Source organism: Ornithorhynchus anatinus, chromosome 8 (genome assembly GCF_004115215.2).
Source record: "Ornithorhynchus anatinus isolate Pmale09 chromosome 8, mOrnAna1.pri.v4, whole genome shotgun sequence".
In the NCBI taxonomy this organism is placed as follows: Eukaryota; Metazoa; Chordata; class Mammalia; order Monotremata; family Ornithorhynchidae; genus Ornithorhynchus; species Ornithorhynchus anatinus.
In genome coordinates, this window is record NC_041735.1 from 56,563,665 (window position 1) to 56,582,653 (window position 18,989).

General features: G+C 44.9%; 1 long non-coding RNA gene across 1 annotated transcript; it reads right to left on the reverse strand.

Moving 5' to 3' along the window:
* Positions 1-11,756: 11,756 nt before the first annotated feature.
* LOC114813862 lies at positions 11,757-14,808 on the reverse strand. Its single transcript, XR_003761624.2, has 2 exons — positions 14,692-14,808; positions 11,757-11,910 (listed from the first exon to the last, which is right to left on the reverse strand). It is a non-coding gene; the product is annotated as an uncharacterized LOC114813862 (long non-coding RNA).
* Positions 14,809-18,989: the final 4,181 nt, after the last annotated feature.

Sequence of the window (18,989 nt, forward strand, 5' to 3'; positions counted from 1 at the left end):
AACCCACATCCCTAGGGCTTGACCAGAACCAAGTTAGCCTCTGATGCACAGGACAAGAGGTGACATTCTCTAAAGCATTCCCTTTGTTCCACTCATTTTTGTGCCATGATTTTCTTCCGGGCAGATAGAACTCTCAAAGATATTGAAAGTGATCTATAGTAATAGCAGGCTTAATACAATGGATTCTGCAATGACACTTACTGATGACAAATTTGATATAGTGCTACTGCAAGTTGCTGCTTGGTGTCAAGATTTGATGGAGTAGCTGAGAAAGCAAATGGTGCTGAGGCTAAGATTAGGATTCAAGAAAAGAAACAGTGTACCAGTCTAAGTTACTTAACATCTTGGTGAGAGACAGGGAGCCCATGAATACTAAAGCTGGGATCCTCAAACCAAATGTGTGTGAACAAGCTAAAGATGTCCTTCCAGGATGAAAGAGATACGAAGTTTGATTGTTGCTATAAAGTTTGATTGTTGAAGAGCAGCGTGGCCTAATGGATAGAGAAGGACCTGGGTTCTAATCCCAGCTCTGCCACTTGTCAGCTGCGTGACTTTAGGCAAGTCATTTAACTTCTCTGTGCCTCAGTTCCCTCATCTGTAAATTGGGCATTAAGACTATGAGCCCTGCGTGGGACAGGGACTGTGTCCAATCTGATTAAATTTTATCTACCCCAAAGCTTAATACAGTGGCTGACACAGTAAGCGCTAAACCTGCCTTGTTGTCTTGTGCTGTCGAGTCGTCTCCGACCTATAGCGATTCCGTGGACACATCTCTTCCAGAATGCCTCAGCTCCATCTGCAATCGTTCCGGTAGTGTATCCATAGAGTTTTCTTGGTAAAAATATGGAAGTGGTTTACCATAGCCTTCTTCCGCGCAGTTAACTTGAGTCTCCGCCCTCGACTCTTTCCCGTGACGCTGCTGCCCAGGCCAGGGGAGTTTTGACTTGAAGCAGATTGCCTTTCACTCACTAACCGTGGCTCAGTGGAAAGAGCCTGAGCTTCGGAGTCAGAGGTCATGGGTTCGACTTCCAGCTCTGCCACTTGTCAGCTGTGTGACTGTGAGCAAGTCACTTAACTTCTCTGTGCCTCAGTGACCTCATCTGTAAAATGGGGATTAACTGTGAGCCTCACATGGGACAACCTGATGACCCTGTATCTCCCCCAGTGCTTAGAACAGTGGTCTGAATATAGTAAGCACTTAACAAATACCAACATTATTAACCATTGCCCAAGCTAGGAATGGAATGGGTATGCCTCTGTTGACTCACCTTTCCATAGCTGAGACTGGTAGGATGTTGGAAACTCTCCAGGTGTGATTCTGAGAGGGTAAATGCCCCCCCCCCCAAAAAAAATTATATTAAAAAAGTCCATAAAGGGAGACACTGCATCATGGGGAAACATGGATGTATGAAATTTAGAAAGACCCAGTGCCTTTATGCCCTCATTGATGTCCCTCTCATCTCAAATCTGCCAAATCACCTTGAGAGCTGTCCTGAAATGTCATCTTTTCTACAAGGTCTGGACTTGTGCCACTAATCGGACCTTCATTTCCCGGTGATTTCACCCCAAAAGCTACTTGAAAACTCACGTGCATCTCTGTTGATCCCTTCTTTATTCATTTACTGACTTTGATCATTTATACTCATACCTTTACTCCTTCAACTCTTTTATATCAGCTATTCATGCCCCTTGTCTTCCCCCACTAGATGACCAGCTTCCCTCCTTACTTGTAGATTATTATCAACTGAGGTATTTGCTAAACTCTAATTATGTGCAAAACACTGTACTAAAGCTATCGTTCATTCAGTCGTATTTACTGAGTGCTTACTATGTGCAGAGCACTATACTAAGTACAATTTGGGCATCAGATAGAAACAGTCCTCGCCCAACAACGGGCTCATAGCCTAAAAGACAGATCGGGCACAAGGGGCTCACAGGCTAATAGGGAAGAGAGAAGAGATATTTTATCCCCATTTTACAGATGAGGAAACTGAGGCAGAGAGAAGTTAAGTGACTTGCCCAAGGTCATGCATCAGGTAAGGGGCAGAGCCATGATTAGAACCAGATCCTCTGACTCCAGCACCATCCTCTGTCCATTTACTACACCATTTTTCTACTGTTAGAGGAGAAACAAGGCTCAGTGGAAAGACTCCGGGCTTGGGAGTCGGAGATCATGGGTTCTAATCCCTGCTCAGCCGCTTGCCAGATGTGTGACTTTAGGCAAGTCACTTAACTTCTCTGTGCCTCAGTTACCTCATCTGTAAAATGAGGATTAAAACTGTGAGCCCCACGTCGGACAACCTGATCACCTTGTATCCCCCCAGTGCTTAGAACAGTGCTTTGCACACAGTAAGCGCTTAACAAATACCACCATTATTAGTAGATACCTGGATTCCGGGTGCTTTTCTCATCATTTTGGTTAAAGACACAGCTTCACAGTTGGTTGGCTTTCCATGCTTCGACGAGCCACCTCTTCAATTTGAATGTTCTTGCGTTCCCTATTTGTGACGAACGTGGCCCTTGTTCCCAAGTCAGAACAGGACGACGGACAATATGCTTGGCGTAGGCTGCTATTTAATCTGTTTCTTCTGGCTTGTGTGAAATAGCTGTGGACTGATGGGAGAACTCTTCAGCAAATAGGCAAGCCTGGAGGACAGCAATTAGGAGAGGGATTCTTCTCCTTGAGCAGAGGGTGGGCATAAATTGGAATGCAAGAGACAGAGTAGAAAACAGAGACAGACCAACTCGTATGTTCATTTCCAGGATTCAGTGCATTACTTGACATAAAGTAAACACTGAATAAATACTCTGACAACTATTGCTCTGCAAATAAAAAATGCAGCAGCGCATGGAATGTGCTGGAATGCGTGGTTGCTCGTACGGTGATCTGTTCAGCCACAACCACATACATGCTTAGGATTGCACATCGGCAGTGTCACCTTGAACAATGAGAGATAAATGATTGTCAAGTAGATGGTTTGACGCCTTAGGAACTAGAATTGAAAACGGAGAAATGGTGGAGTTCAAATGTAGTGTTTGTCCTTGCCAGGAGGGAATTGTTCTCACTTTTTTCCAGTCCCTTTGGACTGCCCTAACGAATTCTTCCCAAAGATGCTCCGTGGACAAAAGTCTGTTTCATTTTAGATGACAGTATGGACAAAGGCAGTGGGAAACTAGTAGAGAGAAAACCAGAAGATTCATGAATATATAATTAAGTCAAGGCTGACATTTATTGGGATTCATGATGCTAAAACACTGATAAAGGGGACAAGCAAATAAACAGATTTCCAAAGATATTAATGAGAGTTGCCAAGGTTATTGGCTCCTGTGTGATATTGAGAACAATAATAAAATCACATTCTCCTGGAAGATGGAAGTTCAGTAAGTCATAGTCAATATGATCAAATGAGTCTCTCTCTCTCTCTCTCTCTCTCTCTCTCTCCATATATGTATATACATATATGTATATATAAAACACACATACATACATATGTATACATGTATATATATATATATTTATAATCTGACATTTTATGAATCTCTCCTCGGTAGTAGGGATAAATGTGTTATTTCATTCCCCAGTACTATATATTTTTGCATGTGGATAAATGCTTCAACACTTTAGACCACATCCTTTCTAACTTCAGGATTTTCCCCAACAGAGAAGGTATTAAAACCTAGTCTTGAATTTGAAAAAAAGAAAACAAAGAAAAAAACTTGTGAATACATGGAGCTTGAAGTCTAACTGGCTGTGACTAAAAGCCAGGAAGACAATATCACCATTTATGCCTTACAGTCTGGAATCCTCATTGAGAAGTTTTTGACTCTTCTATAGTGTGGAGAGAATTTTTTGGTGATCTACCCACTGATGGCATCTTTTCATTTTTTTAGACATTTCACTTTAACAGCGGTAAATGCTTCTTACTTTGCTGCACCAAGGAAAATGGCAACAGGATATTATTTGAGTTAGCAATATTTTTCTTTTAAACAATTTGAAATCAGAAAGTTCTGAAATGTCACTTTGTTTTAAAATGATTTCATTTCATTTAGACCATTTAAAAAAAATATATATTTGTTAAGTGTTTACTACGTTCTAAACGCTGGGGTAGATACAAGTTAATCATGGGCAGGGATTGTCTCTATCTGTTGCTGAATTGTATATTCCAAGCGCTTAGTACAGTGCTCTGCACATAGGAAGCTCTTATTAATAATAATAATAATAATGAAATTTGTTAATGATAATAATAATGCTGGTATTTGTTAAGCACTTACAATGTGCTGTGCACTGTTCTAAGCTCTGGGATAGATACAGGATAATCGGGTTGTCCCATGTTCATTCATTCATTCAATAGTATTTATGGAGCGCTTACTATGTGCAGAGCACTGAACTAAGTGCTTGAATGAATGAATATTGAATGAATGAATGAATGGTGGACACAGTCCCTATCCCACAGAGGATTCCCAGTTGAAGTCAGAGGGAGGACAGTTTAATCCCCATTTTACAGAAGAGGTACAGGGAAGGTAATGATGTTGGTATTTGTTAAGCGCTTACTATGTGCAGAGCACTGTTCTAAGCGCTGGGGTAGATACAGGTAGTCCCACGTGAGGCTCACAGTTAATCCCCATTTTACAGATGAGGTAACTGAGGCACAGAGAAGTGAAGTGACTTGCCCACAGTCACACAGCTGACAAATGGCAGAGCCGGGATTCGAACCAAGGACCTCCGACTCCCAGGCCCGTGCTCTTTCCACTGAGCCACGAGTGACTTGCCCAAGGTCACACAGAAGACGAGTGACGGTCACCGGATTAGAACTCGACTCCTCTGACTCCCACACTGTGCTCTTTCCAGTAGGCCGTGCTGCTTCTCGCGGCAGCTTCAGTGCTAGTTGGTTTCTTAAATGAGATTTTTAAATCATGATAAAAAGGAGAACAATTAATGTAGGGGGTGCGACAGTCTCTTTCGGGGATGATGTCCGAAATGCCGGGATGAAGAAACTGCAAGGAGTTTATTAGTGAGAGATTAGAGATTATAGTGCTAGACATTATTTCAGTGCCTGTCTCCTCCTCTAACCTGAGGGCTCATCCTGGGCAGGAAACAAGTCTACCGACTCTGTTATACTGTACTCTCCCAAGTGCTTAGTACGGTATTAGAGAAGCTGTGTGGCTTAGTGGAAAGAGCCTGGGCTTGGGAGTCAGAGGTCCTGAGTTCTAATCCCCGCTCTGCCACTTGTCTGCTGTGCGATTTTGGGCAAACCACTTAACATCTCTGTGCCTCAGTTTCCTTCTCTGTAAAATGGGGATTAAGACTGTGAGCCCCACGTGCGACACCCTGATTTCCTTGTATCTACCCCAGTGCTTCCAACAGTGTTTGGCATATAGTAAGTGCTAAACAAATACTATTATTATTATTCTGAAGACGGTAAATTCTTTTTATTAATAGTAATGATAATAATTGTGGCATTTGATAAGTGCCAGGCACTGTACTAAATTCTGAAGTGGATACAAGCAAATCAGGTTGGACACAGTCCCTGTCCCACATGGGGCCTCGCAGACTTAATCCCCATTTTACAGCTGAGGGAACTGAGGCACAGAGAAGTGAAGTGGCTTTGCCCAAGGTCACAAAGCAAAGGGCGGGGCTGGGATTAGAACCCAGATCCTTCTGACTCCCAGGCCATGCTGCTTCTCTAAAACGGATTGATAGTGGTTTGAGTTGGCATCACTTATACTCTCTCATCCCTGCCAGTCACGTTCCTCCTCAGGCAAGAAGCGCAATGAGCAACCAGGAGTGTAGGGATGAGTCACACTGTGCAGTACACCGTGGCTTTACGAGGGACTTTTTACACACGTGGCGCACTGTACGCACGCGATGCGTCGTACACATGTGACGCACTGTACACGCGTGACACGTTTACAGATAAAGTGGCCATTGCATAATGCCACTGCTGTGCTCGTGAACCTGCAGGCGGGAACTCTGGTAATAATAATGATGAAAATCGTTAATGATGATAATAATGCTGGTATTTGTCAAGCGCTTACAATGTGCTGTGCACTGTTCTAAGCGCCGGGGGAGATACAGGATAATCGGGTTGTCCCATGTTCATTCATTCATTCAATAGTATTTATTGAGCGCTTACTATGTGCAGAGCACTGTACTAAGCGCTTGGGATGTACAGTTCGGCAACAGATAGAGACGATCCCTGCCCATTGACGGGCGCACAGTCTAATCGGGGGAGACGGGCAAAACAATAGCGGTAAATAGAATCGAGGAGATGTACATCTCATTAACAAAATAAATAGGGTAATAAAAATATAGACAAATGAGCACGGTGCTGAGGGGAGGGGAAGGGAGAGGGAGAGGCTCACAGTCTTAATCCCCATTTTACAGATGAGGTAACTGAGGCGCCGAGAAATTAAGTGACTCGCCCTGAGTCACACAGCTGACACGTGGCGGAGCTGGGATAATGATATTCGCATTTGTTAAGCGCTTACTATGTGCAGAACACTGTTTTAAGCGCTGGGGGAGATGCAGGGTAATGAGGTTGTCCCACGTGAGGCTCACAGTTAATCCCCATTTTACAGATGAGGTCGCTGAGGCACAGAGAAGCGAAGTGACTCGCCCACAGTCACACAGCTGACAAGTGGCGGAGCCGGGAGTCGAACCCATTAGAACCCATGACCTCTGACTCCTAAGCCCAGGCTCTTTCCACTGAGCCACGCTGCTTACTATGTGCCAGGCACCCAGTGGTAGTCAGCGCTGTCTTCTCCACCCACATTAGCCAGCTATTTTGGGAATTCCTGAATTCCCGCTGGGTCTGCCCCCTTCAGAGAGCACCCCTGGTTTGCTCTGTGGTCACAAATCTCGACCCTGAGGGCCCAGCCGCAGCAGACGGTGCTCTTCCCACTGGGCAAACGGCTGGGCTGTATGAGTTCTAATCCCGGCTCCGCCTCGTGTCTGCTGGGTGACCTCGGGCAAGTCGCTTCACTTCTCTGGGCCTCAGTTCCCTCATCCGGAAAGTGGGGATTGAGACTGTGAGCCCCACGTGGGACAGGGACTGTGGCCAACCCAATTTTGCTTGCATCCACCCCAGTGCTTAGTGGCCGGCATAGAGTAAGCACTTAATAAACATGATGATAATATTAAAATTATTATCATTATGTCCCCGTTGAGCAGCGACAATTTGAGATTCGCATGCATTAGTCAGATGAACCTACCTAATGTCACGAGGACGAGTCCCAGAACCTTTGGAGAAATTATGCGGTCACCCTACTGCTTTCTGCTCTCCCTGCTGGAAGGCAAAAATTCCAGGACTTTTCAGCCAAGGGCTGCGGAGGGAAACAAAAGGAGAAAGCAATGCTTGTCTGGAATGTTTTGCATGTACGTCTTTAGAATTCAGTATGCGCACATTTATGTGTGCCCGTAGAATACCCACATCTAGAAGAAACCTTTCTCTTCTTGAATTCTCCAAATATTCCTCATCTATTTTCTTTAGTTTTGGCCTAGTTCAGCATTTAGTTTTTCGTTTTCAGCACACGGTATTCCTGAAGAATGATCTCATTATTTACACTTGGCCTGCTGAAATCTGGTCAACATAACTGTGACTTCTTTTTCTCTTTTTTTTGGTTCGAGGTAGATCCGAACCTCCGACGAGAGCTCACAACCCCTTCCCTCCTCCCTTGGTAGCCGTTTCTGAAGGGCTGCGACGGGGCAGCAGTCAAGTGAAGCAAGTGGTGTTATTTCAACAAAGCCAGAGACCTCCTTTAGCCTGTAAATATTAGTCCACCCCGTAAGCACTCTTGAGCCCTGCCAGCCAGCTTGTCACTTCAGCCGCGTCAGGACGGACGGATGCCAACTTTCCGTCAGGCGGCTCCGTGCCTTAGCTCCGGAGCTGGGGGCGGGAGTGTCTCCGTTTTAAATTTCACGTCGACTCCTTTCATGTCAACGGATTTTTCTGGGTGCTGGTTTCTGTCCCGCTCCAAAATAATTAGCCCCGAAAGAAATATTGGATGTATTGTTTGCAGAAGTCAGGATTTGGTGAAGGAGTTTGGGGAATCAGAAAAGAAGACAAACCAGATTGCGAGTTGACATCGTGTGACACTGGGAAGGTGAGGGGACACTAAGAGCTGGTGACCCAAAGACTACATCTCCATCTCCAATCTGAGCTGCCAGAGAGGACCCCATCTGGCACAGATTTGTGTTCCCCAGTTTTCTGGTTCACAGCGCAGGTAAGAGGGAAATCCCTTCCAACTTGAACTAGAGAAGCAGCGTGGCTCAGTGGAAAGAGCCCGGGCTTTGGAGTCGGAGGTCATGGGTTCGAATCCCGCATCGGCCACTTGTCAGCTGGGTGACTTTGGACAGGTCACTTCACTTCTCGGTGCCTCAGTTACCTCATCTGTCAAATGGGGATTAAGACTGTTAAGACACGTGGGACAACCTGATTCCCCTGCGTCTACCCCAGCGCTTAGAACAGTGCTCGGCACATGGTAAGCGCTTAACGAATATCGACATTATTATTATTGAATAGAGCAGGAGCCTGGGGCGTGAGAAGGACCCGGGTTCTAATCCCGGATCCGCCGCTTGTCCGCTGTGTGACTTTGGGCAAGTCGCTTCACTTCTCTGGGGCTCAGCTGGCTTATCTGTATAATGGGGATTAGGAATGTCAACCCCGTGTGGGACAGGGACTGTGTCCAACCTGATTAGCTGGTATCTACCCAGTGCTTAGAACAGTGCTCGGCACGTAGTCAGCGCTTACAAATACCATCATCGTCATCGTCACGAACTCCCCCGATTTATTGTTGCTTCCTCAGTGAGATTAATGCTCGGCAGAAGGAGGGTCCATAGCTCTGCTGCAGCCCATACTCTACTAGCATTTAGTACAGTGCTCTGCACACAGTAAGTGCTCAGTAAGCACGATTGAGTGATTACTATTACCCCAGTCGCTAGTCTATTTCAGTGTCTGACTCCCCACTATAGAGTGTGTGCTTCTTGTGGGCAGGGATCGTATCTACTGTTGTATTTTCCCAAGGGCTTAGCACAGGGTTCTCAACACAGCACACGCTCAATAAATACCACTGATTGAACCCCACTGATTGAACTATATTTCATCATCCCTTTTCCTGAAAAAAGGAGAAGCAGCGGGGCTCAGAGGAAAGAGCACGGGTTTAGGAGTCAGAGGTCATGGGTTCTGATCCCGGCTCTGCCACCTGTCACTTGCCACCTTCGGGCAAGTCACTTCGCTTCTCGGTGCCTCAGTTCCCTCATCTGTAAAATGGGGATTAAGAGTGTGAGTCCCACGTGGGACAACTTAATTACTCTGTATCTACCCCAGTGCTTAGAACAGTGCTCAGCACATAGTAAGCGCTTAACAGATGCCAACATTATCATTATTATTAAGGGCACACGGGACAGAAGCTAAGTCAGAGAAGCAGTATGCCTTAGTGGAAAGAGCGCGGGCTTGGGAGGCAGAGGTCATGGGTTCCAATTCCAGCTCCACCACTACTCTTCTGTGTGACCTTGGGCAAGCCCCTTAACTTCTCTGGGCCTCAGTTTCCTCATCTGTAAAATGGGGATTAAGACTGTGAGCCCCATGTGGGACAACCTGCCTACCTTGCATCTACCCCACTGCGAAGAACAGTGCTTGGCACATAGTAAGCACTCAACAAATACCATAATTTTTATTATTATTATTTGAAGAAATACTAGAGGAAAGAGTGATGTATCCACAAAAGCTGGTATTGCATCCTTTTTCCATCTTTCTGTTCGAAAGAAGCAGCATAGATCAGGAAGGGACTCCTTGTGGTGCCTCAATAATGGAATGAGAAAGGCGGTGAAGAAGAGACTCCCGCTCTGTGCTAAACTCTGGGGTGGATACAATTTTATGAGATTGGACACAGTCCCAATCCCTCTGCCACACAGGGTTCATGATCTATTTTATCCCCATTTTACAGATGAGGAAACTGAGGTCCTGAGAAGTAAAGTGACTTGTCCAATGTCACACGGTAGATCAGTGGTGAGGCTGTGGAGCATATCCAGGTCTCCTGATTAGCAGGGCCGTGCCCTTTTGCCTATGCTTTGTGTGCTTTATAAAAACTCTATCCTCTTGAGTCATGTAGGCTTCAGCAAAAATATATTTGTCCAGAGAAATCTTCGGCAAGATTCCAACTTCTGGTAACCCTTTAAAACTGAAGGGATATCGGTGAGTCTGTGGTTGGCTTTGCTATTGAGGTAACCCCCCTACTATTCTAGGTTAAATATCTAGAGTGTAGATTTTCCAAGTCCTGGGTTTTTTCTCCTTTGCCTTCAGGCCGCTGGCATTTTGGTTATCACAATGCTATCCGGGTCCTCAGGATGAGGAAACGGGAGATATTTCTATACTCAATCGATCAATCAATCAGTGGTATTCATTGAGCACTGACTGTGGGCAGAGTACTGTGTTAAACACGTGGGAAAGTACACTACATTGGAGTCAGTAGACAGTACTCCCTGCCCACTAGGAGCTTACAGTCTTTGGGGGGAGAGAGACATCAAAATGGATTACAGAGTCAGCTCTTAGTCTATACATTCATCTACTTGTATTTATCGAGCACTTTGTGCGTTCAGAACACCGTACTAAGTGCTTGGGAGAGTATAATACAACATTAAACAGACACATTCCCTGCCCACAACGAGCTGACAGCGTAGTTTTGACACACGTTTTGTCACCAACTTTGTGTAACAAAGGAGAAACATTACGTGAAATGGGAAAAGTGGATTGGAGAAGTGGGATTGAAACTGGGCAGTGCAGATTCTATTCATGAGGTAAAGTGGCCTTTTGGAAAAACCATGGGACTGGACTTCTTGAAAGCAGGGATCATGTCTAGCAATTCTGTTGTACTCTCCCTAGCTCTTAGACCGGTGTTTTGGCAAGAGCAAGTGCTTAATAAACAGAATTGAATGATTGAAGGGAACTAAAGCAGTTTATCTCCATGGCAAAAGTGTTTTCCCCAGAAATGTCCCTCTGGTATCAGAAAACTCTCTGAGGGCCCACAGCTTCAGGTAATCTAGCTTCAACTCTATCATGAGCACTGTGCTTCTAATTATCAGCTAATCTAATCAGGTTCTACTCCCTGCAAACAGGATTTAGGTCCTTTTAATAAATAAAGCCCTCACTGCACGATTGCTCTTTGAGCGGCAATTAGCAGCCTCTCTGTTTTCAGTTTAGAGAAATCATGCTTCATTCTCTGCGTACCAAAGCTATCCCTTTGCATGTTCTGGGAGATGAAAGGTAATTTCTGGGAGGAACTGGGGGTTATCTGAAACTAGGAGAGAAGATGAATGTACTTCTTTAATCAGAGTCGCAGAGCTGGTTTAATTGGGCCGAATGTTCACGGCAGGGATTCGCTTAAGAGGTAGAGTGAAAGTTTGAGGAAGGGGGTATGGGACTTTGTTTGCTCAGAGTTTAGAAGGGGGCTTCCCAAACTCTTCAAGTTGAGGGCCTGTAGCAGAAGTCACCCTCTTCCGGGAGTCCAGAGGAGGAGGAAGGGGGAACAGCCAAGATCCCATTTCCTCATTCAGGCTCCTCTTCTGTTTCCCTGTGGCTTCACAGAGGAATCTGAGGGGGCTACATCCCCTCCTGCATCAGCAGCCCGGGCTGCTTGGATCGCATATCACCCAATCTTACCCTGCCCACGGTGGCTTATCCAGTGATCCCAGAGACAGCAATCGCTCTGCCTCCCTGTGGGCCGACCTTGGCCTATTCAACTCCAAACACACACCAGTGTCATCTTTGATTTAGTTCTTTATTTACTGATGCTTTTTCTGCTGTGGCTCTTTGTAGTTCGGACGAAAGTGATGCAAGTGCTGTCAGCCTTCGTTTTCCAATAGAGCAAGCAATTTAGCGGCATAGTCATTCACGCGCCGAGAGAGGCTACAGTCTGGAACAGAAGTCAAAGTTCAGCTACTTGCCAGGACCAAAGATGAGATCTAGGGTAGAATGTTAACTGGATAAACCCAAGTGGGTTAATCTTCCGTACTTCACTCACCTGGCATGTGCCATCAACAGGTTTCTTTTTATTTGTCTCTCTAACCACCATGAATAAAATGTGTCATGTAGTATTTCCCATGACCGAAATGTATTTCTGTCTCCTTCTATAAAAAAAATCCAAGCAGACTTGTTTTTAACCCCCTTCGCCAACCCACATTCTACTTTTCTTTTTTTTTTTAAATGGCATTTGTTAAGAATTTATAATATGCCAGGCGCTGTTCTACGTGCTGGGGTAGATAGAAGCTAATCAGGTTGGACACAATTCCTTGTTCCACGTGGAACTCACAATCTTAATCCCTATTTTACAGATGAGCCAACTGAGGGCCAGAGAAGTAAAGTGACTCACCCAAGGTCACACAGCAGACAAGTGGCCGAGCTGGGATTAAAACCCAGGCCTGAGCTCTACCCATTAGGCCACTCTGCTTCTAATTTTCACCGTGTTTTGTCTGGTTGTCTTCCAATTCCAGCTGTGTCATTTTAGCTATCGCTCCAATCTACCCCAGGAGAAACATGTCAAAGTTGGGAAAGTCGAGGATGTGGAGGTAAATTCTCCCTATCACAAACTCGGTGGTTTGTTACATGCCAGTTTCAAATCTCATGACCTATGCCCAGGTGCTGTTGACAGAGCATTTTTTTCAAATGCATATTTTAGCCGGGATTGACCATCAACCATATGGCAGGAAGGTCCTGTGGGTAACTTTATTATTAACAGCTCACAGCTGGAGTTACAATAACTACATACGGCTGTGACACTGCACTAATTGACCAAGACAACTTTGAGAACGAAATGCAGAAAGTGGCCGCTGAAAACTGCTTTATGCCCAAATGGCAGACTGGTGTGAAATGCCAGTTTCAGGTTAATGCCCTCTGCCTAGTCAAATAGAACTGAAGGAGAAAAAAAAAAATCCACTATGCAGGCATAAGACTCTTAAGAGTCTCAATTAGCATTTTACTCAAATGAATTATTTGAAGCAGGCTTCTGCTAATGAAAAAGAAGCAAACATACTGAATGTTGAATTAATCCTAAACTCCTAAGCGCTTGGGCAATTAAATTATTAAATCCACCGGGTCTTCGGTCCATATTTTCCCCTCTAATCCTCCTGCCCCAGGACTGCAGGTGAAGGGTGAAACAGTGGGAATTTAGAATTAAAGTCAATATATGTGTGTGGTGGAATTTGGGTGGAGGGTGGGGGAAGAGTGAAGGGCATTATATATTACAAATTATTTATACTGCTGTTTGTCACCACCCCTAGACTGTAAGCTCATTGCAGGCAGGAAAGGTGTCTACCAACTGTGCTGTATTATACTCTCCCATGCATGTGGTACAGTGCTCTGCATTTGGTAAGGGGTCAGTAAATAACTTTGACGATATGATGATAATGACAGACATAGATTTACTGGCTTTTTCCACGTCAAAATTTGAACTGCTTGCCTGTGCATCTCCTCTGGTACTGTTTTTTTTCCTCACATGTTTCCAACTCGTATGGCTTGACTGAGAAATGACAGTGGTTTAAAACTGCCCTGTAAATTTAGGGCACAAGTTGAACTGGAACTGTCAAATTAAGGAAAAACTAGTCACTGAGCAGGTTGGTAAGGTTTTTCTTTTTTAAAAAAATTCAAAACCCTCTCCTTACTCTCTAGCCAAGAGAGGCTTAATTAAAGTTCATAGAGAAATGAGCCGTGGAAAAAAAATAGGTCAGCTAAGAAAATAAAAACAGCAGATCAAAGGCAGCATTCTATGTGTGACAAGCCCCAGTCTGGGATTGGATCAACCTCACTCTTTCAAAATGGCTGAATGTGGTCATTTGAAAATGCTGCCATGTAAAAACCCAGTTGTATTTATTCAACACCTACGGAGTGCGGAGCACTGTCCAAGCACTTGGGAAAGTACGACACAACAGAATTGGTAGACAAGTTCCCCGAAGTGCACTGTATTATGAAAGTAACCATACCCCTGTTTTTAAAGGTAAGATTCTGAGGTTAATATCCAGGCAGTCTACCACTCTTAAGCAAGGGATTTTCATATCCCCAAATCTACACCGCTCCAACTCAGGTATTTTCAATCAGACAGTCCATCAATCATATTTATTGAGTGCTTACTGGGTGCAGAACGCTGTACTAAGAGCTTGGGACAGTCCAATATAACAGTGTTGGTAGACACATTCCCAGCTCACAATGAGCTCACAGTCTAGAGGGGAAGACAGACACTAATATAAATATATGTTATAGGATGTACATAAGTGCCGTGGGGCTGAGGAAGGGGTGAATAAAGGGAGGGAATCGGAGCGACGCTGAAGGGAATTGGAAAAGAGGAAATCAGGGAAGATCTCTTGGAGATGTGCCTTCAATAACGCTTAAAATTTCAGCTAAAACCATAGAGTCACGTATCAAGAAAGTTAACTTCATGAATTTGAGTACATCACTGTGCTGTGTCTCGATGACGGGCAAATTTAAGTTGGTTTGGGGTTTGGTTCGTGTAATACATTTTCTTCCCCCTCTTAGACCCTTGAATAAAGGTTTTTTTTGAGTGGAATTCTATTTGTAATGTACTAAAGTCAGGACAAGTTAGGCTTCCAACAGTGATTGTAAGTGCCAGACTGCACTCACGGAGATAGATATTAAGGCAAGAAAGTCAACACCATATACAAGAGGAAAGGAACTGTATACATACATTGTGGTTGAGTTTTGGTTGCTGTGGAGACCATAATTGAATTTCCTGAGTTACACGCACTAAAATCTAACTTTGTCTGAATGTATTTATTTGCCTTCCCTGCCCGGATATGTCCGTTGTTTGCCACACAAAGCTCCCATTGACTGCAGAAGGAGTCCGTTTATACAGAACGTTTGGGCAGACACAGGCAGACACATGAGGCCAGCCCCCCCCCCCAAGGCTTTCAGGCTCCGGTGGGCGTTTCTTACTTGTGAAGGACCGCAGCGGCAATAGCCATAACCTTTCAGGGATGACCGATCCACCAGGAAGTTCCTGGGTGATAGTATAACTTCCGATGCTCAGCTCCAACGGAGGGAGATGTAACAGGAGGAAGCTAGGAAATCAGTGTGGTGGTCTCCTCCCAAAGACATCTAAGGCAGCATAACCTAGTGGAAAAATCTGGTAAGTCAGAGGTCCTGAGTTCTAATTCCACCTCTGCCACTTGTCCGCTTTATGAACTCGGGCAAGTCGCTTAACTTCTCTGTGCCTCAGTTCATTCGTCTGCAAAATGGGGATTCCTGTTTTCCCTCCTTCTTAGACTAAGATCCGTGTGAGACCTGATTATATTGTATCTACTCCAGTGTTTAGAACAGTGCTTGACTGTAAGCCCCATGTGGTACAGGGACTGCGTCCAACCTGATGAGCTTGTATCCACTTAGAGCTTAGCACAGGGTCTGACACATAATAGGTGCTTAACGACTACCGTAATCATTATTATTACTCTCCCAAGTGCTTAGTACAGTGCTCTGCACATAAGTGCTGAATAAATTCCACTGACTGATTGATATATAGTAAGTGCTTAACAAATACCACAGTTTGTACTTTTTCTTTTTGCAATAATGTTGGAAGGGGGAGGTGAGGCCAATCAGTGAATGAGGAGTTATTCCGGGCATCAGGGCAGAAGGGTCGCCATTTCAGGCAGTCATATTTATTGAGCTCTCACTGTGTGGAGAGCACTGTACTAAGCATTTGGGAGAGTCCAACCCAACAGTATAACAGACACATTCCCACAAGTTTGCTCTGTATTCACCTGGATGATTTAGGGATTGAGCCCTGAGCCACCCATCGCCCCCATCCTCATTTTCCCACTGCTCTATGATGGTCTCTTTCTGGCAGGACCAATCAATCATATTTATCGAGTGCTTATGCTGTGAGAGCTCTGTACTAAGCACTTGGGAGAGTATAACAGAGTCGGTAATAATAATAACGATAATGGTATTTGTTAAGTGCTTATTACGTGTCAGGCACTGCAGTAAACGCTGGGGTAGATACAAGGAAATTGGGTTGCACACGGAGCTCCAGTCTTAATCCACATTTTACAGTTAAAGTTACTGAGGCATGGAGAAGTAAAGTGACTGGCTCAAAGTCACACAGAAGATAAGTGGCAGAGCCGTGAGTAGAACCCAGGTCCTTTTGTCTCCCAGGTCTGTGTTCTATCCATTAAGCCACGCTGCTTCACATTCCCTGCCCTCAGTGAGCTCATAGGCTAGAGGGAGAGACAGACACTAATAAAAATAATAAAAATAAAGGGATTACAGATATGTGCGTAAGTGCTATGGGGCTGAGGGAGGGGGGGGAATAAAGGGTGCAAATCCAAGGACCATCTGCAACCTCAGCTCTTGGCATTCCCTAAGAATCAGGGATAATATAAAATTTCCCTTGGGGTACGAGTGTATATGTTTGGTCAATCGCCTTCACTACACGGGAGGAAAAAAAAGCCGTGTAAATTGCCGTTCGACTCCAGACATCCCAACCCCCGAAGTGGCCTGTCTTTTCTTCTGTCTTTCAACCTCCCTCTCCAGGCCTGGTAGGCCCCATCTGACTTAACCTAGAAAGCTGGGATCACATTCAGGACCTGACTACACAACTCCTTCATCTGCTGTCAGCTTACCGTTGACTGATGGGAAGCACTTGGCCTCTCCTCTTCCCTTCCTGCATTCCACGATACCGTCAAGCCTCTGTCAGTCCAGGAATAAAAAAGCATGAGGCTTAGGCTCAGGAGTAGCAGCAGGAGGCTGGCCCAGGTGGCCATAGCCTCTCAATAAGAACTATAGATTGGGCTCTGTAAAGGGACAGATTCACTCTTCAGAATTTCATTGACCATGCTGTCAAGGGGAACAAGAGAAGCATTCCTTGTTGTCTTATGCTGTCGAGTCGTGTCCGACCCGTAGCGACGCCACAGACACATCTCTCCCGGAACGCCCCACTTCCATCTGCAATCGTTCTGGCAGTGTACCCGTAGAGTTGTCTTGGTAAAAATATGGAAATGGCTTACCACTGCCTCCTTCTGCGCAGTAAACGGGTCTCCGCCCTCGACTGTCTCCCAGTGGAGCTTTAATAATACCAATATTCTTGTTATTAATAAGAAGAAGAATATAATATTAGTCCCTTACCAAGTGCTGGGTTAGATACCGAAATAATCACTTTGGATATAGTCCCTGTCTCTCGCTGGGCTCACGGTCTAAATTGGAGGGAGAACAGGTATTTAATCTCCATTTCACAAATGAGGAAACTGAAGCACAGAGTAATTAAGTGACTAGCCCAAGGTCACGCAGTAGGAAGATGGCAGAGCTGGGATTAGAAAACAGGTCATCTGACTCTCAGATCCAGGATCTTTCCAAAAGGCCATACTGCTTCCCAAATGAGGAAACTGAGGTACAGAGGATGGGTATATTTTGTTTGTCGGGTTTGTTTTAGTGGTATTTGTCAAGTGCTTACTACATGCCAGGCACCATACTAAGCCCTGAGACGGATACAAGCTAATCGGGTTAGTTCACAGTCCATGTCCCACATGGAGCCCACAGTCTTAATCCCATTTTACAGATGAGGTAAATGAGGCACAGAGAAGTTAAGCAACTTGCCCAAAGTCACATAAACACAGCAGTGAGGATTAGAACCCAGATCCTTCTGACTCCCAGACCTGTGCTCTATCCACTAGGTCACACTGCTTCTCTATCCCTAAAAACTAAGTCCAAGGTAAATTTATGACTTCTGAGTAACTATTCCAGAACTCAGTATTCCAGAACTTGCTGCTCTTTGACTATGAGTCCAGCTCTGACCCCTGGAATCAGCCTTCCGAAGAAGTTCCCCATAGACCTGGCACTGGTTTCTGTTGCAGTGATCACTGATAAGGAGCGAAAAGGTTCGATTGCAATATGAAACTACTCATTACAGCTTTACCAGTTCCAAGAGGTCATTCTTCATGGAAGATTTCAACCCACTGAAGGCAGTAGTACTGAAAGCTGGAAAAAAATCAGTAGGCTACCTATTCCCTCTCCTTTCTGCACGTGGATTTGGAGAAGCATCGTGGCATAGTGGATAGAGCATGGGCGTGAGATAGAACACGGGCATAGGAGTCAAAAAGTCATGGGTTCTAATCTCACTTCTGCCACTTGTCTGCTGTGTGACCTGGGGCAAGTCACTTCATTTCTCTGGGTCTCAGTGACCTCATCTGAAAAATGGGGATTGAAACTGTGAGCCTGATATGGGACAGGGACTGTGTCCAACTAGATTTGCTGGTATCCACCCCAGGGCAGGGACTGTTCCTATCCGTTACCGATTTGTGCATTCCAAGCGCTTAGTACGGTGCTCTGCATATAGTAAGTGCTCAATAAATACTATTGAATTGAATGAATATAAGGTCTGGCACATCATAAGTGCTTAACAAACACCATTATTATTATCATTATTATTACTATACCCTTTCTTCACCCAAACCTCAGCCCCATGTATGTATCAGTAATTTATTTTAACGTCTGCCTCCCCTCTAGACTGTAAGGTAACTGTGGGCAGAGATTATATCTACCAGATATGTTTTATCGTACTCTCCCAAGTGCTTAGTACAGTGCTCTGCACAAAGTAAGCACTCAATAAATACAATTGCTGGGTGGAAAAAATTTGGAAACTAAAGAGCAATATCTTTATTCTTGTTCAAGGAGCCTCCCAAACAGCAGCTTGCGAACACCAACAAAATCTTCTAGCTAATGAAGAGAAGAAAGATACCTTGGCTGCATCCCAGATCGAAACAGTGGGGTCTTAATGATATGAGGATGACTCGAAGATCAAAGGTCAAAGCAAATAATGCATCACTGTCATCTTGTAGCTACTCCTGGGGGTGAGAGCCCACGCCATGGTTAAGAAACGTGTCTGTCAAGTGGTGACCCAAGGCCGAAGGGATTCAGTGCTACCCAGAGCTAATCCACGCCAAGGATATCCTTAAGGAATCTATATCAGGGGTGGACACAGTACAGCTCGTAGGC